This window comes from Pseudophryne corroboree, chromosome 10 (genome assembly GCF_028390025.1).
Source record: "Pseudophryne corroboree isolate aPseCor3 chromosome 10, aPseCor3.hap2, whole genome shotgun sequence".
Taxonomy (NCBI): Eukaryota; Metazoa; Chordata; class Amphibia; order Anura; family Myobatrachidae; genus Pseudophryne; species Pseudophryne corroboree.
The window spans coordinates 103,952,683-103,968,426 of NC_086453.1; the positions used below are offsets into that span (position 1 = coordinate 103,952,683).

The 15,744-nt window shown below is 47.0% G+C and overlaps 1 protein-coding gene across 6 annotated transcripts in view; it reads left to right on the top strand.

The window, feature by feature from the left end:
• LOC134966154 (germ cell-specific gene 1-like protein) overlaps positions 1–15,744 on the top strand; it is a 104,663-nt gene that overhangs the window by 57,665 nt on the left and 31,254 nt on the right. The gene's annotated exons all lie outside the window — the stretch shown is intronic.

Here is a 15,744-nt window from a genome sequence, read left to right on the forward strand (position 1 = left end):
GGAGATATTTAACCCCTGCCAGAATCCGTTAAGAGCGGGAGACGAGGCCGCCGAAAAAGGGGCGGGGCCTATCTCCTCAGCACACAGCGCCATTTTCCCTCACAGAAAGGCTGGAGGGAAGGCTCCCAGGCTCTCCCCTGCACTGCACTACAGAAACAGGGTTAAAACAGAGAGGGGGGGCACTAATTTGGCGTTAGAAATATAGATGCTATAAGGGAAAACACTTATATAAGGTTGTCCCTATATAATTATAGCGTTTTTGGTGTGTGCTGGCAAACTCTCCCTCTGTCTCTCCAAAGGGCTAGTGGGTCCTGTCCTCTATCAGAGCATTCCCTGTGTGTGTGCTGTGTGTCGGTACGTGTGTGTCGACATGTATGAGGACGATGTTGGTGAGGAGGCGGAGCAATTGCCTGTAATGGTGATGTCACTCTCTAGGGAGTCGACACCGGAATGGATGGCTTATTTAGGGAATTACGTGATAATGTCAACACGCTGCAAGGTCGGTTGACGACATGAGACGGCCGACAAACAATTAGTACCGGTCCAGACGTCTCAAAAACACCGTCAGGGGTTTTAAAACGCCCGTTTACTTTAGTCGGTCGACACAGACACAGACAGGGACACTGAATCCAGTGTCGACGGTGAATAAACAAACGTATTCCTTATTAGGGCCACACGTTAAAGGCAATGAAGGAGGTGTTACATATTTCTGATACTACAAGTACCACAAAAGAGGGTATTATGTGGGATGTGAAAAAACTACCGTAGTTTTTCCTGAATCAGATAAATTAAATAAAGTGTGTGATGATGCGTGGGTTCCCCCCGATAGAAAATTAGGGGCGGTATACCCTTTCCCGCCAGAAGTTAGGGCGCGTTGGGAAACACCCCTTAGGGTGGCTAAGGCGCTCACACGCTTATCAAAACAAGTGGCGGTACCGTCTATAGATAGGGCCGTCCTCAAGGACCAGCTGACAGGAGGCTGGAAAATATCATAAAAAGTATATACACACATACTGGTGTTATACTGCGACCAGCGATCGCCTCAGCCTGGATGTGCAGAGCTGGGGTGGCTTGGTCGGATTCCCTGACTAAAAATATTGATACCCTTGACAGGGACAGTATTTTATTGACTATAGAGCATTTAAAGGATGCATTTCTATATATGCGAGATGCACAGAGGGATATTTGCACTCTGGCATCAAGAGTAAATGCGATGTCCATATCTGCCAGAAGATGTTATGGACACGACAGTGGTCAGGTGATGCAGATTCCAAACGGCACAAAGGTGTATTGCCGTATAAAGGAAGAGGAGTTATTTGGGGTCGGTCCATCGGACCTGGTGGCCACGGCAACTGCTGGAAAATCCACCGTTTTTACCCTAAGTCACATCTCTGCAGAAAAAGACACCGTCTTTTCAGCCTCAGTCCTTTCGTCCCTATAAGATCATATCTGCCCAGGGATAGAGGAAAGGGAAGAAGACTGCAGCAGGCAGCCCATTCCCAGGAACAGAAGCGTTCCACCGCTTCTGACAAGTTCTCAGCATGGCGCTGAGACCGTACAGGACCCCTGGATCCTACAAGTAGTATCCCAGGGGTACAGATTGGAATGTCGAGACGTTTCCCCTTCGCAGGCTCCTGAAGTCTGCTTTACCAAGGTCTCCCTCCGACAAGGAGGCAGTATGGGAAAAAATTCACAAGCTGTATTCCCAGCAGGTGATAATTAAATTACCTCTCCTACTACAAGAAAAGGGGTATTATTCCACACTATATTGTGGTACTGAAGCCAGAAGGCTAGGTGAGACTTATTCTAAAAAATTTTTGAACACTTACAAAGGTTCAAATCAAGATGGAGTCACTCAGAGCAGTGATAACGAACCAGGAAGAAGGGGACTATATAGTGTCCCGGGACATCAGGGATGCTTACCTCTATGTCCCAAATTTGCCCTTCTCACTAAGGGTACCTCAGGTTCGTGGTGCAGAACTGTCACTATCAGTTTCAGACGCTGCCGTTTGGATTGTCCACGGCACCCCGGGTCTTTACCAAGGTAATGGCCGAAATGATGATTCTTCTTCGAAGAAAAGGCGTCTTAATTATCCCTTACTTGGACGATCTCCTGATAAGGGCATAGTCCAGGGAACAGTTGGAGGTCGGAGTAGCACTATCTCGGATACTGCTACAACAGCACGGGTGGATTCTAAATATTCCAAAATCGCAGCTGATCCCGACGACACGTCTGCTGTGCCTAGGGATGATTCTGGACACAGTCCAGAAAAAGGTGTTTCTCCCGGAAGAGAAAGCCAGGGAGTTATCCGAGCTAGTCAGGAACCTCCTAAAAACAGTGCATCATTGCACAAGGGTCCTGGTAAAAATGGTGGCTTCCTACGAAGCAATTCCATTCGGCAGATTTCACGCAAGAACTTTTCAGTGGGATCTGCTGGACAAATGGTCCGGATCGCATCTTCAGATGCATCAGCGGATAACCCTATATCCAAGGACAAGGGTGTCTCTCCTGTGGTGGTTATAGAGTGCTCATCTTCTAGAGGGCCGCAGATTCGGCATTCAGGATTGGATGCTGGTGACCACGGAGCCCAGCCCGAGAGGCTGGGGAGCAGTCACACAAGGAAAAAATTTCCAGGGAGTGTGATCAAGTCTGGAGACTTTTCTCCACATAAATATACTGGAGCTAAGGGTAAATTTATAATGCTCTAAGCTTAGCAAGACCTCTGCTTCAAGGTCAGCCGGTATTGATCCAGTGGGAAAAACATCACGGCAGTCGCCCACGTAAACAGACAGGGCGACACAAGAAGCAGGAGGGCAATGGCAAAAACTGCAAGGACTTTTCGCTGGGCGGAAAATCATGTGATAGCACTGTCAGCAGTGTTTCATCCCGGGAATGGAAACTGGGAAGCAGACTTCCTCAGCAGGCACGACCTCCACCCGGGAGAGTGGAAACTTCATCGGGAAGTTTTTTCCACATGATTGTAAACCGTTGGGAAATACCAAAGGTGGACATGATGGCGTCCCGTCTGAACAAAAAACGGGACAGGTATTGCGCCAGGTCAAGAGACCCTCAGGCAATAGCTGTGGACGTTCTGGTAACACCGTGGGTGTACCAGTCGGTGTATGTGTTCCCTCCTCTGCTTCTCATACCTAAGGTGCTGAGAATTATAAGACATAGAGGAGTAAGAACTATACTCATGGCTCCGGATTGGCCAAGAAGGACTTGGTACCCGGAACTTCAAGAGATGCTTACAGAGGTCTTATGGCCTCTGCTGCTAAGAAGGGATTTGCTTCAGCAAGTACCATGTCTGTTCCAAGACTTACCGCAGCTGCGTTTGTCGGCATGGCGGTGGAACGCCGGATCCTAAGGGAAAAAGGCATTCCGGAAGAGGTCATTCCTACCCTGGTCAAAGCCAGAAAGGAGGTGACCGCACAACATTATCACCACATGTGGCGAAAATATGTTGCGTGGTGTGAGGCCAGGATGGCCCCACAAAGAAATTTCAACTCGGTCGTTTCCTGCATTTCCTGCAAACAGGAGTGTCTATGGGCCGCAAATTGGGGTCCATTAAGGTTCAAATTTCGGCCCTGTCGATTTTCTTCCAGAAAGAATTGGCTTCAGTTCCTGAAGTCCAGAAGTTTGTCAAGGGAGTATTGCATATACAACCCCCTTTTGTGCCTCCAGTGGCACTGTGGGATCTCAACGTAGTTCTGGGATTCCTCAAATCACATTGGTTTAAAACCAGTCAAATCTGTGGATTTGAAGCATCTCACATGAAAAGTGACCATGCTCTTGGCCCTGGCCTGGACCAGGCGAGTGTCAAATTGGTGTTTTTTTCTCAAAAAAGCCCATATCTGTTTGTCCATTCGGACAGGGCAGAGCTGCGGACTCGTCCCCAGTTCTCTCCCTAAGGTGGTGTCAGTGTTTCACCTGAACCAGCTTATTGTGGTGCCTTGCACCTACTAGGGACTTGGAGGACTCCAAGTTGCTAGATGTTGTCAGGGCCCTGAAAATATGTTCCAGGACGGCTGGAGTCAGGAAAACTGACTTGCTGTTATCCTGTATGCACCCAACAAACTGGGTGCTCTTGCTTCTAAGCAGACTATTGCTAGTTGGATGTGTAATACAATTCAGCTTGCACATTCTGTGGCAGGCCTGCCACAGCCAAAATATGTAAATGCCCATTCCACAAGGAAGGTGGGCTCATCTTGGGCGGCTGCCCGAGGGGTCTCGGCTTTACAACTTTGCCGAGCGGTTATTTAGTCAGGGGCAAACACGTTTGTAAAATCCTACAAATTTGATACCCTGGCTAAGGAGGACCTGGAGTTCTCTCATTCGGTGCTGCAGAGTCATCCGCACTCTCCCGCCCGTTTGGGAGCTTTGGTATTATCCCCATGGTCCTTTCAGGAACCCCAGCATCCACTAGGACGATAGAGAAAATAAGAATTTACTTACCGATAATTCTATTTCTCGGAGTCCGTAGTGGATGCTGGGCGCCCATCCCAAGTGCGGATTGTCTGCAATACTTGTACATAGTTACAAAAATCGGGTTATTATTGTTGTGAGCCATCTTTTCAGAGGCTCCGCTGTTATCATACTGTTAACTGGGTTCAGATCACAGGTTGTACAGTGTGATTGGTGTGGCTGGTATGAGTCTTACCCGGGATTCAAAATCCTTCCTTATTGTGTACGCTCGTCCGGGCACAGTACCTAACTGAGGCTTGGAGGAGGGTCATAGGGGGAGGAGCCAGTACACACCACCTGATCGTAAAGCTTTACTTTTTGTGCCCTGTCTCCTGCGGAGCCGCTATCCCCCCCTGGTCCTTTCAGGAACCCCAGCATCCACTACGGACTCCGAGAAATAGAATTATCGGTAAGTAAATTCTTATTTTCTCCGGTCTGAAGATCGACACTGTCTAGGTCGACAATGTTTATGTCGACCACTATAGGTCGACAGGGTTGAAATGTCAACCAGGTTTCTAGGTTGACATGTGCTAGGTCGACAGGTCAAAAGGTCGACATGAGTTTTTCACATTATTTTTCTTTTTTATGAAATTTTTCATACTTAACGATCCACGCAGACTACGATTGGAACGGTAATCTGTGCCGAGCGAGGCGGCAGCGGAGCGAAGCGAGCCATGCGAGGGGACATGGTGCACTAATTGGGCTTCCCGGTCACTGTACAGAGAAAACGACACCAGAAAAAAAAACTCATGTCGGCCTTTTGACCTGCCGACCTACCACATGGCGACCTAGAAACCCTGTTGACTTTCCAACCCTGTCGACCTAGTGACTGTTGACCTATAGTGGTCGACCTAGACACTGTCGGTCTAATGATCCACACCCCTCTGGAACACCAGTCAGTATTTCCTGTGTAATAAAGCATCACTTAGACTCACGTCTCCTGGTATAAGCTGGGCTGATGGGACTCAGTTACTGTAGACAAGTAGCTCTACGTGCAAAAAGGGAACCCGTTAAAGAGTTTACTTTAAATGCAGCTAAAAAAAATTCTAAAAATGTAAGAAATGTAGAAAAATCAAAGTTTATTTGGTTACAAACAATTACATTACATGTACTATTAAGTCTGCATTAGTAATAAATTCAATACTGCAGAGAAGCTGGAGTCAGTCCAAAGTGGCCACAATGTTGAAGCGAGTGGGGGTTTATATTTGCACTTAAACTATGAAAGTTAATTAGCATTAAGCGGATTTAAATGCTTAGATCATTGCTGTAAAATAATGCACCTAGCACTGTACCGAATCAGAATATGGTCCTGAAAACCATTTGGCATGACCACAGGCTATGCCTGAGTAGTTAAATACTTCTGGAAGTTTGCCAACCCCTTAGATAGATAGATTGCCTTACCCACTTTGTATTTAGAGCACTGCATGGCCTTCTGGGATTCTGTTGTCATACTGTTTCCCATTGAACCATGTAAATGAATTTCCTAATAGTGACCTCTCCTGCTTGCCGATTGTTCATATCAATGCTAATGTGGCAGTAATGTCTCTGTGCTATGTCCTCTGAGCAGGGTTGTGTTTGCTTTGCAGCAAGAACTTATGGAGTTTTATCTTTTATACTATTTGTATTCTGCAGCACGTAAGGCGATTTGCTAGCATTAATATTCATTTTTACTTCCCCTTATGCTTGTAAAGAGTATCCTGCAGCACTAAAGTTTGTCTAGCAGAGAGCTGCGATATTATCATTAGTCTTGGCTGCCTGACAAGTTCTATTGTACTGAAGAATATGTGAGAGCTTCAACTACCTTCTCAAACTAAACTGATATTATGTCTCCAGCTTCCAAGAAGACAGGCTACAAACATCTTTAACATTTTTCTTTGGTCTACCAGAGCAGTGGCACAAGCTTCCGTGTCTGCAGAGACGGCCCTAACCTGGATGCGGTCATTAGGTCGACATCACTTAAGTTGACAGTCATTAGGTCGACCACTATTGGTCGACATGCATTAGGTCAACAGGGTCACTAGGTCGACAGGGTCATTAGGTTGACAGGCCAAACAGTCGACATGAGTTTTTCCCACATTTTTTTCTTTCACTTTTTGGACTTTTTCATACTTTACGATCCACGTGGACTACGATTGGGAATAGTACCTGTGCCGAGGGTAGCAGTAGCAGCATGCGAGGGGACACGGTGCCCTAATTGGGGTTCCTCGTCACTTTACGAAGAAAACAACACAAAAAACAACGCATGTCGACCTTTTGACCTGTTGACCTAACGACCCTGTTGACCTAATGCATGTCGGCCAATAGTGGTCGACCTAACCACCCATACCCCCCTAATCAACCAGATGCCTAGACAAGATTTTGGCTGTTGTGCCCTAGCACCGGCACTAGTTCTGCCTCTGACCCAGCACCCCTCTTCCAGCACAGCACTCATCGCTCAGCAGCACAGATTACAGCAGCAGCCAGCAACACCCAGCACCCCTCACCCATAGCAATCCTCATTTTGATGCCCTTGACCACACTGTCCTTCACACCTCCCATGTTTGAAATAAGTACGGTGCACACTGGTGGCGTGTTCTTGCTGGGAAGGGGCGTGCCCACTGTATAGTACCCTCAATTCAAATTACACCACACATTAGTGCAAGTTTATTCACATTAAATCTCCTTAGTAATAAAAAACACAAACATACACCCAACATGAAAATACAGACATGACCTCATACATCTAACTTCAATACGCCACGCACCGCAAGATGCCTTGTGTGAGTGAGCCTGCAGCACCCATGAAACTCTTCTAACATCAGGCGTATATTTTCTGTGCATCTGCGGAAGGAAAAACACTACAACATAGCATTTCGTATGCAGATACAGGCACAATCGCACATAGAATATAAGTATGCCACATATCATTTTAATCATCAGAGTCTGCTTGTGTTTCTTATTCCATAGTGATGCAAGAAAGACACATTTTCAGGGAAAAATGCACAAAAAGACGTCAGGCATTAGTAAACGCACTCACGACTAGGCTGCTTAATGTGACTATAGCAACGATGAGGGAAAACACATCTGTAATAAAACACATAGGGGGGAATTCAAATGTTTGAAAAGTCAGTTGGGTGTTTGTTTTTTCCTGTCTATTAAATCGGAAAAAAACAGACACCCAACTGACTTTTCAAACAATTGAATATCCCCCATAGGCTTCACGTGAGACAAAATACACACAAGAGTAAATATTGTCCCAGCGTAAGAAACTTGGAGATGCTGCAAATGGGTTCCGGGTCACATCGACCCGGGTTACCTATTCACACTGCACCGTGACATGGGTTGAACCCGTGTTCAGCCCTGGTCACTATCCGCGTAAAAATACAGTACATATGCACAATAAACAGTACATACACTATGTGTGTGTGTGTGTGTGTGTGTGTGTGTGTGTGTGTGTGTATATATATATATATATATATATATATACAGTCAAAGATGCGGCACTCACGAACACTTGTCAAAAAAATCACAGACACCGGTTTGAGCGTAGTCAACGTTTCAAAAAATACAGTACATATGCACAATAAACAGTACATACACTATGTGTGTGTGTGTGTGTGTGTGTGTGTGTGTGTGTGTGTGTGTATATATATATATATATATATATATATATATATATATATACAGTCAAAGATGCGGCACTCACGAACACTTGTCAAAAAAATCACAGACACCGGTTTGAGCGTAGTCAACGTTTCAACCCTCTAGGGATTTTCGTCAGGAACAAACATGAAACAAACAGAGAAATCTCACCTTATATCCCCACATTCATAAGTGACCCACAGGTGGATGACCGCTCGCTCCGGTGCGGGAATCCGTCCCTCGAGCGTTGGCGTGGAATGATGACGTCATCGCGCATCAGCGTGACGCACGTCAGGTGCTGCCATGGCAACCCAGCGGCTGTAAACAACAAGTGAAAATAGATAACTACTGTCCCGATCTCGGGATGAACGTGTAAGAACACAAATAAATAGTTGCCTTGCCAGTCGCGGTGCCGTGTCAGCATATACAACATAAACATGATCAAAAGAACCATATGCACCAATAAATGCACAATAGCATAAGAAAAACATCAAGCCACATGTTACAGCAGAGAGGACAATGCTAGCACAATGTATTAAGCAAACGTAGAGAAAGTTATAGCATCATTAAGACCTTTAGGGCTAATAACATCAAGACGCAAAATCCATTCCGCCTCTCTCTTTAACAACAAAGCATTACGGCCCCCCTCTCCCCCCCCTACGTAACGGGGGGATATGATCTATCATCCTATATCTAAGGCTATTTAAAGAATGTCTTGATGCTAAAAAATGCCGCGCCACTGGCTGATCACTAGAGCCATTATTGATGGCGAGGCGTATGAAAGAGCGATGTGCCCCCATCCTTTCTTTAAATTTCCTCTGCGTTTTCCCAATATATGAGAGCCCGCAGGGGCAAAGCAATTGATAAATGACATAGGAACTTTCACAGGTCAAGTGGAAACGAATCTTATATTTAATCCCTAAATGCGGGTGACAAAAAGTGTTACCCGTAATAAAGAACCCACAGGTGGTACAAGGACACTTATATATATATATATACACACACACACACACTATATTATATACAATACATACGGGGTGATTCAAAAGTCGCAGTACACCCTTTTGTTTCAAAAACTGTGCAGGAAATGGGAAAACTGAGTACTCCAGTACGGTATGGGTGAGGTGGGCTATCTTTTAGGGTATTTACCGAACATGGGCGCCATCTTGAAATCGGCCATCTTGAATCTAAGTCAGTTTTTTCAAATGGAAAGGGGGTCGTGTAACATGTCAAACAACAAAGTTTCCGTGCCATTGCTGCAAATTCTAACAACCGGCACCCAGAGAGACCAGTAGCACTTTTTGGATGACCACTCCATGACTTGTCAGCCACAGTCCCAGTTTCTCAGAATTTGGAAATTAGGCACCTGACAGTGTTATGTGAAATTGGAAATCTTTCTGGGTGCCGGTTGTTAGAATCTGCGGCTATGACACGGAAACTTCGTTCTCCAGACATCAAAATGACATCAATTCTCTCCTGTTTTGTCAAAGCCATCTTCAGTTACCTGCAACAACACAAGTGTTGTAACATTTTAACCATAACTGCTATTTCAAATCTGTTTGAAGCAATACGCTTTTCAGCAAATTCTGATGTTGTTTGACATGTTACACAACCCTCTTTCCATTTAAAAAAAACTGACTTAGATTCAAGATGGCCAATTTCAAGATGGCGTCCATGTTCAGTACATACCCTAAAAGATAGTCACCTCACCCATACCTTATTGGAGTATTCAGTTTTTCCATTTCCTGCACAGATTTTAAAACAAAAGGGCGAACTGCGACTTTTGAATTACCCTGCGTGTGTGTATGTGTATATATATAAATATATATATATATATATATATATATATATATATTCACACATTGTTTTATTTTATTTTTAAAGCATTTTAAAAACCTGAATTACTTTACCCAATAATTTTAATAAAACTTACGTTTTAAAATATAAATACGCATCTGTCACTGTACTCCGTCAGTCCATCCCTGCCTTGGGCTGGGGATAGGAGAGTAGTGGCTGGCAGACTTCCCGGAGTCAGACTCCACAAAGGCCCATGGGAGGAAAAGCTGCCGTGGCTGGGCATGCACAGCAGCTCTCCTCCAGGACCAGCACGGCCATATTAGTAAGTGGCAGGTAGCCTCTCTCACCCGGACTTCTGCATGTTTATTACTGGCAGCAGCGCCGCATCTCAGCACATGCTCTGGCGTTGCTGCTGTATGAGCTGCTCTGTTAGCTGCCACCCGATCAGAGCCTTCAGGCAGGCGGGTTCCCCGGCCCCCAGAGACGGATTAAGGGGATAGGTACAATAATATTGCGCCCCCCCATATTCACAACTACACTCAGCATGCATGGTCACAAAGCCTCATGATTTGATTAAAGCCCTGGAAATAATCATTGGTGCAAATATGATTATAAAGCTCATCTTATTATCTGCTGGTGACTGAGAGGACCAGTCATACCCACAGGACATAGGCTGCTGCAGCATCTTCTCTTACTACAGACTCTACAGCAGAAGAGACTTTGTAGAACAGGAGACCCCAGTACCGGAGATTCTGCAGTACAGGCAGCTGTAGTTAGATGATCCTGTATTACTGGAGACCACCCAGTTCAAGGCACTCTGCAGTTCAGGGGACTGTGCGCAGAAGAGGAGACCCCCAGTACAGGAAATTTGTACAGGGGAACCCCAGTACATTAGACTTTGCAGTACAGGAGGCCCCGCAGTACAAGAGAACCCTGCTGTACAGGAAACTCTGTAGTACAGGATACTCCACAATACAGGAGACCCCGCAGTACACGTGACTCTGCAGTAGAGGAGAACCCCCCCCAGAACAGGTGACTCTGCAGTAGAGGAGACCCCCCAGAACAGGTGACTCTGCAGTAGAGGAGACACCCCAGAACAGGTGACTCTGCAGTAGAGGAGACCCCCCAGAACAGGTGACTCTGCAGTAGAGGAGACACCCCAGAACAGGTGACTCTGCAGTAGGGGACCTGGCTGCCCATACAACCCCACAGCATGGCTGCACTCACCCTCCAGTGTCAGCTCCTTACCAGTCTTCTTCAGTGTCTCCACAGTCTACTCATGGGTGGAAACCCTCAAGTCCATGCCATTGACAGACTGGATGGCATCCCCCACATGCAGGCACTGAGTCTGGTCCGCTGCCAGCCCCTTGAAGATCTTGCTTATCGGGATGGGCATCTTGTTATCCCCCTCTCCCCTTGATGCTGGGGTCAGTGAGACCTCCAGCTTGTCCAGGCACCTTACTGCTATACCCCCTGTTGACAGCCCTGGTAGTGGGCACAGGATGTATATAGTGGGCATGGAACAGTGAAGGCATGAGATAGCTGGAAGTTGATAGCTGATAACAAAAAAAAAAAGTAAACAAATACCGCAGTGAGCCCTGTGATAATTATGCTTCAGATAGCGCTCCTACAGGGCTCACTACGAATCGTGTACCGCAGGCAGAGAAAGCTGTGCAGGGACCCGGCCAGTGTGATCAGCCTGTGTGTCCTATGGAACAGTGTTAAAAAAAAAAAGTAAAAAACAAATAATCATACCTACACCAAGGTCTGCCGGTCATCAGATCCTCCTGCTGCCGCTATTACCCTCGGTACAGTAAAGTGATCTCACAGCATCTCACTTTACAGCACCGGAATTTACAGCAGGATGAGGAGTAGCGGGAGGGGGGGGGGGGGGCGACATAGTCACGACGGGGGGGACAGTGATGTGGCGATGCCGATGGCGGAGTAGCATTGAAGGGACGGGGTTTTCTCGCAAGCTCTGTCCCTGCGTGCAATAATTGATACAAATCGGCCCCTATGTGTGATGTGACTTCATAACGTGACTTACATCCATCCCGTCGAGCAGCGCACAGGGGAGCAGAACTGCCAAGCATCTAAGCAGCTCAGACTCTTTCTGCTGACCCACGGCAGATCTAGACTTTTCTTTTAAAGGGGTTTGTTTACAATTACTATAGACTCCTCCCCTTTCTATTACTGCTCCTCATACTTCCTAGTCTATGCTCTTACAATACAATTATAATTAAAACAACATACAAGTGTACATCATTCTCTGAATTAAAATATACACATCACAGCTCATCCTGTAGGGGATTTAAACTCCAAAACACATATCTCATAGACATTTAGCTGGAGAGCTATCAGCAATTATGTAGTACATGTTTGTACTATGGAAATGATCATCTTTGCTTACTTTATGCTGCTTATTAGTATCGAACATCAAACCTCCTATTCCCTATCCAGACACTTACCTTGTGAGTACTGGTATAATGTATGTTCACATAACTTTTATTCAAATCCCCCTGTATTTAAAACACAAAATGCCCAGTATGACATGCAGGGGGCTTGAACTCACAACCTCATGTACTACAGTGAAACACTTAGACCGATCACCTATGGCAGGAGGTTGAGCCCAGCCCTGGAGGTGAGTGCATGCTGTACTGTGGGCTCTGCCCCCCTCCTCCCCCTATTCTATCTACTGTAACCACTAACACCAGGCAACAGGTGGGGTAACTGCATGACCCAGCATGATTTAACATCAGTCACTTCCTGGGGCCCTGCTGATTGTCTGGACTTAGGGGCAGATTTATTAAGCCTGGTGAAGTAATAAAGTGGAAGGTGATAAAGCACCAGCCAGTCAGCTCCTAACTGTCATTTTTCAAACCCAGCCTGTAACATGGAACTTAGGAGCTGATTGGCTGATACTTTATCTCCTTCCGCTTTATCACTTCACCAGGCTTAATAAATCTGCCCCTCAGTTAAGAAGGTGGAGAATACAGGCAGGAGGTGGGGAAACAGCAGACTGCTCTTCTCCCCTAAGCAGCCTCCTTATGCCATCCTGAGAAGGAGAATGCTTTTAGAAATTCGAAAGAGAAAGCAGAGCTTTCCGTGCTTCTATGAATCGTTCTCCCCATATGGGATGTATTGGTCATTCCTTCTGTCGGGATCGCCGCGGTCAGGAGATCAGCACTGGAATCCCGACACTTGTCAGAATGCCAACGCCAGAATCCCAACAGCCGGAATCCCTAACGCAGGTATGCCAGGGAGAGTGAGGGTTAGACTGCAGGGGGAGGGTTAGGGTTAGCCTGCGAGGTGAGGGTTAGGCTGTGGGAAGGGAGGGTTAGACTGCAGGGTTAGGTTTAGGCTGCGGGAAGGGAGGGTTACGGGTACGGTTAGGATGTGGGGGGAGAGTTAGGGTTAGGCTGCGCGGGGAAGGTAAGGGTTAGGCTGTGGTTCGGGGAGGGTTAGGGTTACTCAGCAGGGGGAGAGTTAGAGTTAGTCTGTGGGAGAGTTAGGGTTAGGCTGTGGGGGGAAGGTAAGGGTTAGGCTGTGGTGGGGGAAGGGTTAGGGTTACTCAGCAGGGGAAGAGTTAGAGTTAGTCTGTGGGAGGGTTAGGGTTAGGTTGCGGGGGGAAGGTAAGGGTTAGGCTGTGGTTCGGGGAGGGTTAGGGTTATTCAGCAGGGGGAGAGTTAGAGTTAGTCTGTGGGAGGGTTAGTGTTAGGCTGTGGTGGGGGAAGGTAAGGGTTAGGATGTGGTGGGGGAAAGGTTAAGGTTACTCAGCAGGGGGAGAGTTAGAGATAGTCTGTGGGAGGGTGTGACAGGACGGTTCCGTACGAAGCTCATGAGCGCCGCCTTCATGACGCTTCTGGACGCATTGAAAGGGATATCCACACCCTTCTCCTGGCACACGATCTCCATATCGCCCTTAGACGTTCCGCTGAAGTCCGTCATCTTGTGCGTTCTCCTGCGCTGCAGTTACTCCTCTCCTGAGTAACTCGGCTTCTCCAATCGGGTGACCGAAAAGCCGCCTGGGATTATCCCACCGCTATGCCACCACTTTCTGTGACAGGACGGTTCCGTACGAAAGCACTCACCGCTTTCGTGTCCCGTCTCCTGTGCACAGAATGGAAGGTCAGGTCACACGGGACCTGGCCACATAGGGGGATTCCCGCTTACCGTCAGTAACCGCCTGTTACTGACTCCATCCACTGCGCTGTGGGCGGGTTTATGCTGCCACCACCAAACTCCTAACCTGCCGTGGCGTTTGGAACCACGGTTCTGCTCTGTATGTGCTGATGCACTGCCTTACCACACCTGTGTGGTGTTGACGAATCCCCACTAGCCACTTGCTAGGCCTCTACCGGTAGCTGGCGGAAGGCGGAACTTGGAGACGTTAGGTGCTTCTCTGGACAGCCGGAGGACGGGGCTATGTTTGGCATAACCCTGTAGGTCACAAGAATAAGCAATCTTCTTGAGGCAGATAAGATGTTTATTTGCTCAATAATAGCCTTAAAAAAGAATCTTCCCTATTGCTAGGGGCAACAGCATATAGCAAGATGTTCCAGCAGAATAAAGATGGTACAATACAATACACTGGAGGCACGCAGGCCTCCTTTTTATGTCAAATTTCCACACAGTACAACAGGGGGTCATGTCCTCCCTGAGCCCTTTCTATCCAATCAGGATAACCTAGAAAATACAAGTAAATAAATTACATTACAAAAGGAGATAAGTGCAATAAAACAATATCCTCCTTCCTGTGACACAGACAACGTTTGGTATCAGATTAACATTCACTATTGATAAGTTTATCACATAGCTTCAAAATACAAATGTTTCTGTCTCAGTCACATCTCCAGGCAATCCCAGTGTTTGGGATTACAACAGGAAACACAACAAACAGTCTTCCTTCCTGCATCTGCCATTCAGGGTTCGTATATCAATTAAATCAGCTACATGAAACAAACAGGTTCCAAGCCCATAGACTTTATCTATGGGATAAGGAGATCCCCCGTGATTAGCATATTTCTCTAAGGAACTTACACATCAAAAGGTATTGTCATACACCTCTCTGCTAGGACAGGGCCATTAGCATGCCACTTCCTATTTCCAGAGGATGAGAGATGCTTATTCCTTTAAAATGTGTGACCACATCTTAAATATAAATACATTTAAACATGCATTCCTGCAATTGTGCACAGAGCACTACATATGACATGTTAAGACACATCATTAAACATATTTTTAAACAGTCTGCGCCCAGCGCCGTAAGTACATTTAACAGTGACGCCAAGCGCCTATTGTCCGCAACATGGCGCCGGGCACTAGGTGTTAACCCCTTCAGTGCTGCAGCGGCCATTGTCCACGTGGGCTGGGGGTCTCTCCGGCCACAGAGGGTTAGGGTTAGGTTGCAGGGGGAAGGTAAGGGTTAGGCTGTGGTGGGGGAAGGGTTAGGGTTACTCTGCAGGGGGTGAGTTAGAGTTAAGCTGTGGGAGGGTTAGGCTGTGGGGGGAATGTAAGGGTTAGGCTGTGGTTCGGGAAGGGTTAGGGTTACTCAGCAGGGGGACAGTTAGAGTTAGTCTGTGGGAGGGTTAGGGGTAGGCTGCGAGGGGAAAGTAAGGGTTAGGCTGTGGTGGGGGAAGGGTTAGGGTAACTCTGCAGGGGGAGAGTTAGAGTTAGGCTGTGGGAGGGTTAGGCTGTGTGGGGAATGTAAGGGTTAGGCTGTGGTTCGGGAAGGGTTAAGGTTACTCAGCAGGGGGACAGTTAGAGTTAGTCTGTGGGAGGGTTAGGGTTAGGCTGCAGGGGGAAGGTAAGGGTTAGGCTGTGGTGGGGGAAGGGTTAGGGTTACTCTGCAGGGGGAGAGT